Below are 8,851 nucleotides of genomic sequence, written 5' to 3' on the forward strand. Positions count from 1 at the left end.
TTGGGTGGTATTGTAAATTTTACTTATTTTCCTCTATATGGGTAAAAATTTCAACTCGATATAACTTAATTCGCCGTGAGAAAATATTACATTTTATAACGTCGTATTAAGTATCAATATATTGTTGATAAACGTTAGAAAATTCATTTGATTCGGTTCACTGGTTTCCAAGATATGACAGTTCAAAAAATAGTTGTCTAAAAAATAGTGTTTTACGCGAACGGTTCTAACTTCGCGAAAAATTAATCAATCGAGCCCAAATTTGTACCAATGATGCACACATAATAGGTTGACAAACAGTCAAAATTTGAGATTTTTTGATGCACTCAATGAAAAGTTACAGCATGTTGAATTTTTTTGTGGGAGAAAAAAAGTTGCCTATCCCAAACATTTTGGCCATCCCCTGTATGTGTATACATAAAGACATCGCTCACGCTGATACAATTACATTTTATACATTCTTTTCTTATTCTTTTCTAAATTATTCAATAATCTCAATCTTGTAGAGTTACACCAGATTTTTTTTTCTGAACTGGTCGGTTTTTGTTGCAACAGGATCAAAACTACTAAGTTATAGCAAAAAAAAAAAACGGCCCGCGCAAAACAAAAAGCGGGTGCATTTTATCTTTCCGCTCTTATAGATGAAACGATCATTTCACTACCCACATCCAAAGAAGTGCTTCAGCATACAAGCGACTTATCGATCAAATCACGCGAGTCGTTGATGCGCACGAAATAGGCGTAAAAGGATGTGAAAACAACATGCGCACCCTCATTGAAAACCTCATGCACTATGGCCTATCAAACATCCCTCTTCTCATCTCATAACTTATCGCATCCGATCGCATCTCACCTTACCCACTATGGTCACAGCCTGAGGCTCGAGTTATAACACCGACACCAGTGTTTCGCCAGTCGCACTGCGTGTTCATCAGTAGAAGCTGAACGAAGGTGGTGATATGAACACACACGTTGGTGTGTTTACGGGCAAACACGCCACCGGTGCAGCATGGTTTGGTGTTTTGCCCATGTCTGCTTCCCATTCGCCTGATCGATTTTTTTCGGTTGAACCATGTACAATTCCTCATCGCCAAGTTGCCTTCACCGCCAACGCCATGAGATAAGGAATCGTCGTGTATTGTACCACCGGCGAATACACCTTTTCGTAGTCAACGACGGGTTTCTGCCAGCTGCCTCTGACCACCAGTCTTGCCTTGTACCGCTGTATGCTTCCATCGGAACCTCGCTTGATCGTGAATATCCACTTGTTACGAATTGCCTTTCGTCCTTCGGGAAGATCGGTCAACGTCCATGTTCGATTGTTGCCCAACGAAGCGATTTCTTCATTCGTCGCTTGGATCCACAGGTCCCGATCAGGTCGCCGCATGATCGCGTCGTAGGTTATGGGGTTGTCCTCCATAGCACCGCCGACAATCGATGGAAGAAATTGCTGGGAGGAAAGAACATTGCCAGAAAAGGAACCGTAACTAATGTAATTATTTGCCTGGACAAGTGCATTCCGCTTGAGGCCGCTGCGCCTCAACCCTTGTTGACTTACTTTAACTTCATCTGGTCTTCTTAGTAGTGGTGGGAGCGCGTCGCTGAGAGCATCTTCGAAATCATCACTGGATGTCTCTAATTTGTTGTTTCTGGCTTCTTCTTCATCCCCAGAGTTGATTACGATCTCGCAAGGACAGTCTTTTGGTATTACAATTTCTTCTGTGAACAGTTCCATGAATTCGGTTTGAGCAGTTTCTTGAACGTATGCGGCATGAACCATCGAATTCGATCCGAAAATCCTCAAATGCTTCAAGTTTGGTTTCCTTCGCGTCCACATTTCTTCTGGGGGTTTTCCTCCAATTGACCTGGTTGGAGAACGGTTCACCAGGTACGCTGCCGTCGACACCGCTTCTGCCCAAAAGTCTTTCTTCAAATGCGCTTCATTCAATTGGACATCGAGCTTTCTCCACCAAAGTGCGATTAATCCTTTCCGCGGTACCATTTTGCTCTGGTGTATACGGACACGTCTGCTGATGACGGATTCCATCTTTCTCCAAAGCCTTATCTCCCGAGAAAACAACGATATGGCCTCGTTCACACATGATACTCACCGATAACAGGTTCGCGTCTGAGTTTGGGATCTTCAACACGCCGTGGACATTAATCAAGCAAATCATCACTCCACAGGCCAACGGTACCTCATGCTACAGCTTTCATACTACCGTTGTTGGCTGTTCCTACGTTGTCCTCCAAAATCTTCTTATCGGTGAATCCTTAATTTGCTCGCGCCATGCGATACGTTGCTCCCGAGTCGAAACACCACGCGTCATGTTCCGCAGTTGAAACAAGGCATTATGCGAATTTCTTATTTGAAAGAAAATTCGTGGTTGTTAATCGGGATCAATATTCTATTTTACTGATGGATCTCTAAATCAAAATATTGCGGGTTTTGGAGTACATAGGCTTATATCGTATGCTGCTACAACAAACCATCAGGTAGATCATTCCCTCCCGGGATGATTCTGCAGCCATAGGTAATCCTTGCGCTGATGGTGGGTACACTATAATCATCATCATCATCATCATATCGTATCAATGTAGAAGATTCAAATTTATGTGATTGTGGAGATTTTTATGAAGATATTGATCACATCGTGCTTTCTTGCTCAAAAGTTAGTCAAGCTAGAGATATTTTTTCAGTGCTCTAAAAATTTTGAATCGTTCTATTCCTGAATCTGTTCGAGATATTCTTGGTAGCAAACGTCCTTCTATTTTAAAATTATTGTACAATTTTTTACGTGAAATCTCCTCCTCTTCTTTTTGATTCAGCTTTTGTTTTTTTTTCTGTATTTTTCTTTTCAGACCTCAAAATTTGGATTCGTAGACGATTATTTTTCTTAATGACTCGGACATTCCAATATTATGGCTCAGATATACAGTATTTCCGCAAGAGCCTTTAGTTTTAAATAATGTTTTTGAGAACGTGAGAAATCACTCAAATGGGGTTTTTCCCTCTTCCAAATTATTAGCTCAAACGGACGAAGCTCTTACCGGTGACAACGTCAACGAAGCAGTCGATACGTTCTACTCTCTGCTTTTTGAAATCATCAGCAGACACACTCCGCTCCGCAGACCCTCCCCTCGTCATTCAAATAGTCGTCCATGGTGGACTGCCGAACTTCGACACCGCCGGAATGTTCTCCGGAAAGTTCGAAGTTTCTGCGACATCGAAGCGAAGATAACAGGATCCTTCTTCGTAGCCTCGAGACGGAGTATAACGAGTGCTTATCTTCTTCGTTCCGTGAGTATATCTTTCGAATTGAAGATGAGGTGAAAACAAATCCTTCCTCCTTCTGGCGATTCTTCAAAAGTAGAAAGGGTTCCAATCGATTCCTTCGGAGATTTCTTTCGGCGATAGAATCATTCACGGCACCGTAGGATCAGTGGAGCTTTTCGCCGATTATTTCAAATCCGTTTACAATGCAGTCCCTCCTCCGGATTCACCAGAACTGTTGAATTCTTTGCCATCGCATAATATTCATCTTCCGCTCCTCACATTCACTGTAGCTGACGTCATCAGTGCTTTAAACTCTGTGGACCCGTCCAAAGGTCCTGGACCGGATAAACTGCCTCCAGCGTTCATTCAACGATGCGCTAATGAACTCGGACCCCCCATTTGCCGATTATTCAACCTGTCGCTATCGTCAGCTGTCTTTCCGGATGTCTGGAAGCTCTCTGCTGTCACGCCCATCCACAAATATTCATGACGTTTCTAACTATAGGCCGATTTCCATTCTTTGTTGCTTAGCCAAGACATTGGAACTAATGGTGCACGAGAAAATGTACATAGCTGCCAAACCTATAATATCGCAGTATCAACATGGGTTTGTGAAGAGCAGGTCCACTACTACAAATCTCATGGTATATGCAAGTGCGTTGAACTCTAGCATGGAAAAACGCTGCCAAGTGGACTGTATCTACGTAGATTTTGCCAAAGCTTTGATAAAGTCCCCCACGAACTTGCGTTGAAGAAACTCGAGCAACTTGGTTCTCCAAACTGGTTGGTGAAGTGGCTACGGTCATACTTGCGTGAACGTTCTGCCTACGTAAAACTGGGATTCGATAAGTCCACTTGCTTTGGAACTCCATCTGGCGTACCGCAAGGGAGCCACCTCGGTCCTCTTATCTTCATTATTAAATATTAATTAATTATTAAATATTAAAATTTTTTATTAATGACCTGAGCCAACGACTGCATTCGCACCACCTCCTGTACGCAGACAATCTAAAGATCTACCGTATCATCAGCTCTACTCTGGATTGCGCTGCCTTGCAACAAGACATTGAAACGATAGAAAGCTGGTGTGTTTTGAACGGCATGGAGATAAACGCGTCGAAGTGTAAAGTAATAAGCTTTACCAAATCTCGAAGACATTTCAACTACCGCTGCGCGGCAAACGGTGTCGGCATCAAACGTGTGACGTTCATTAATGATCTGGGAGTGACGATGGATAGTAAACTGGATTTCAACAAGCACATCACGATGACTACTGCCAAGGCCTTCGCAGTGTTGGGTTTCGTTCGTCGGAACGCGTTGGAGTTCCGTGATGTGTATGCGCTGAAGACTGTCTATTGCCCTCTTGTTCGTAGCATTCTTGAATATGCGGTTCAAATATGGGCACCATACCATAACTCACATATAGCACGTATTGAGAGAGTACAGCGTTGCTTTGTGCGGTTTGCTTTACAAAGACTCCCATGGAATGACACACTGAGACTTCCCCCCTATGAGCACCGTTGTGAACTTATCAAACTTGAGACTTTACAAGCACGCCGAGTATTCATGCGGAGAATGTTCGCTTACGACATTTTAAATAATCGAATTGACTGTCCTGATCTTTTACAACAGGCTAGATTCTTCGTTCCTGTGCGCCGTACCCGTTCTCGTTCCTTGTTCTTAGTCAGTAGGCACCGTAACGTGTTCGGGCAGAATCACCCTCTAGAAGTATGTTTTAATTTGTTAAATGTTAGTGATTTCGATTTTAATGTTGGCCGAGATAGATTTAAAGCCAATATTAGGAACTTACATTAATGTTTAGTTTTAGTATATACCTACAGTCTGTACAGCGTATGCTGAAGATGAAGTTAATAAATAAATAAATAATAATAACAATAATAATAAAAGGTCATGAACACCCACGCATGAGAATCGGCACACGGAATACCACAATTCGATGGTGGACCAGGATTCCAGAACTGGAGCTATAGAGTGCGGATGTTCCTGGATTCTGCTGGTGGGTTGAAGACTCCAACGGAGAACCTTCCGACGGATCCTAACTCATTTTAGAAGCTGAACCTGAGAATATGGTATATGAAAAACTTGTGCAGCTAGACCAGTTCTGCAAGAAAGTCACGGAAAAACCGCTATTTAAGGTGAATATATAACGAAGCCACACCACAATTTTAAAGTACCGTGGAGGGCCCATATTCTGCGCATCTAAGACTTTTTCAATTTCAATCAGATGTAACAAATTCCAAATCCAACCGATTTAGCTGGATTTTTGACCACACATAGTTATTAGCTTTGTAAATGAGGAAAAAATATAATTCTTATACACAACACTCAATTTATATGTAAAATCATGAAAATTCTAAAGTGTGTCTCTGTTCCTAATTCTGCGCACCCTTTTTTGGAATGTTCCTTATTCTGCGCACTAATGTTCCTAATTCTGCGCACATGGGAAAAAACTCTAAAAAGATAACATATTGTAATGAGAACATGATTCATGGATGAAATTCAATTGAATTCTTCATTTTCAACTTTTATACGACATTACGACATTACGACCATACTGGAACTTTGCATGTCCTCAACATTGATACTACCTATTTTGATTACTAAGCAAATGGGATTTTAATTATAATACACAAAATGATTTTGTAGCATTATCGAATACTACTACGTAAAGCTTTTTAGTTATTCGCATACGCACATTTTAGTAAAATTTATTTTCTTTTCTAAAGGCAATATAAACTTTTTCGCTATGACAAGGTGGCACAATCTTTGTTTGCAAACTGAGACTTCTTTCTTGTCTAACTCCAGGGTTTCCACTGTTTAAGAAAATTCCATGTAAGCTCACATCATATATCGCATTTGATGAATGCTTGCATGAATCTATAAAATTTCCCTCGAGGTTGATAGCAAATGTTTAAAACAAGTGGTTAGTCCGGTCGAACTATCAGATCAAAAAATCAAAAAACGTAAATTAGCCTTCAAAGTTCATAAACTAACTTGTTGAGCCGTAATTACATTCACCGGATTGCTAGAAACATAGAATATCCTAGTTATAACTATGGTGGCATTTATATGATGTTTGTTTATTAATTATATGTTCAAAACTTAGTGTTGAAATGTCTGCGCAGAATTAGGACCACCATTTAATACCGGTTCCTAACTCTGCGCACCTAAGAAGAACAAGAAGATTTAAAAAAGAAGAAGAAAACTCAATTGTTTTTTGCCGATTCTGATTCCTCGAAGACAGCAGTACAGGATGCGCATGGAAAAGCAGACATTCTCTTCATTATTTATGTCGCAAATTGCTTCAGCTCATGAAGCAACTTTTTAGCAGTTTCGCTAACGGACACAGATTTCAGGCAATTTATAGTACTTGCAACATCATTTTATTTTTTTTACAAAATAATGATCGTTGATTTTAATTTTTTTTCTTCACAAACTTTTTCATTACTATTGAAGCAATATTCAAAAAATATAGTTGAAGCTAATATTGAACTATCGTCCGTGATTTTGTGGTATATTCGAGAAAGTGCGCCGAATTAGGGACTGCGCAGAATTAGGGCCGGTCACGGTACACAAATCTGAGGAACCAAAAGACGGATTGCGCTGAAAAGTTGATTGATTGGTTACCCGCTGGTGGTGACCAATCGATCAACTTTTCAGCGCAAAACAACCCTTGGTTCTTCAGATTTGTGCTTTAGATAATTCGAAGTGTGGCTTCGTTATATATTCAACTTAAACTAAATGTCACGGACTACCTTTGAAAAATGCCAAATGATATTCACCGTGAATATCATTGGCATTTTTCGAAGGAAGTCTGTGACATTTACCTCAAATATTCGAAAAATAGCGGTTTTTTCGTGACTTTCTTGCAGAACTGGTCTAGCCGCACAAATTCTTCATATATGTACCATATTCTCAGGTTCAGCTTCCAAAATGAGCTGTGGTTGGTTGAATTTAGATATGGCGAAATGACGTTTTTCTCAGTTTGCTGTTTTGGAACATGAGACAACTATGCTGCACACGGCAGTACAGCGCAGATGAGAGGTGGGATTGTACGAGATTAGATTGAAGTGAAGCTGGATAAACCATCAGCAAGAATAAGTGCTACGACTTCAAATGACCTGTGGCACCGAAGGTTAGGCCACTTGAGCCAGCAAGGAATGGACACGAAGCAGTGCACTGCACTGTCGTGATGCCTTCAATGACACCAGAGAGAGAGCAACAAGTCCCCTAGAGCAAATCCATTTAGGTGTCTGTGGACCGGTGGATTCCCAGGTATAGGATGGTTCAAGATACTTCATCTCGTTTATTGATGACCATACGCACTTCGCGTGACATACCTGCTCAAGCGGAAGAATGAAGTCTTTGCCAAGTTCCGTGAGTATGAAGCGATGGCATCCAGTAGGGAATCGCGCCACTTGGGCGGTGGCTTCTATATTCGTCTGTTTCCCACTATAACTCAGTCAAATTTGAACCAATTGACACAACTTTTGGAATGTGGTGAGATAGGTATAGTATCTACTCGTGTACAACATTTCAAATCAATTGGTTCAAAATTGACTGAGTTATAGTGGAAAACAGACGAATATAGAAGCCACCGCCCAAGTGGCGCGATACCCTATGTTCGAAGCTGAGGATCGACCAGTGGCGTGAGTATTTGTCGAATGCTCAAAAGCAACATTATACACGGAATGGAATTCAAGTCGAGCCAACGAGACAAAACGGAGTGGCAGAACGATTCAACTGAACCATCGTTGAGAAGATACGAGCGATGCTGTTCGATTGCAAGATACCAAAAATCAATGTGGTCGGAAGCAGCGTTGACGTTGATTAACCGAAGTCCAACTGCGGCGTTTCCGAAATCAGTGAGTCCGGCTGAATGTTGGTACAAGCAGAAGCCATCCGTTGATAAGGTTGAAATTTACCGTTAAACCGTTATGATTGGATATGCTTCTAATGATTACCGGTTCTGGGATAAGATGTTGTTGGGAGCCCCTCCACGACTTCGCCACAAGGGCTCTGCAAGGCTGACAGTTGTCAGCTTGAGAGACGTCACCTGAACGTCAGTGGAGGTCGAAGAAGGAGCAACGTCATCAGTCAGTTTGTTTTGCGATAGCAAGTGATTCACACATTTTAGCAATTGTACTTTTATAGTTAATAAAGTTATTTTAATCTGTTTGTGAATCGCGCGCGTATACACTCATTTTCCTTAATATCGCAACAGTGGCGACGAGGTTTTGAAGATTTCGTGCGAAAAACATTGCGCGTTCATCCCAAAATAAGGCGTTTTTGTGGATTGGAAGACCGTGGATAAAGTGCAATGGCGGAGAACAACGGAGGTTCAGCATCAGGAGGACAGCCGCAGCCGACTAACATGTCCGAAGCTGTGGTGCAAATCCTGAATAACCAGCAGATCCTGATGAGACAGCTGGCCCAGCAGCTGACCGCCACGCAGATTGCCGTCAACAACTTGTCCCGCGACGAATCGGTGCTGGATTCCCTGTCAAGCAACATGGCGGAATTCGTCTACGATAAAGACAATGGGCACACATT

Source organism: Aedes albopictus, chromosome 1 (assembly GCF_035046485.1).
Source record: "Aedes albopictus strain Foshan chromosome 1, AalbF5, whole genome shotgun sequence".
NCBI lineage: Eukaryota > Metazoa > Arthropoda > Insecta > Diptera > Culicidae > Aedes > Aedes albopictus.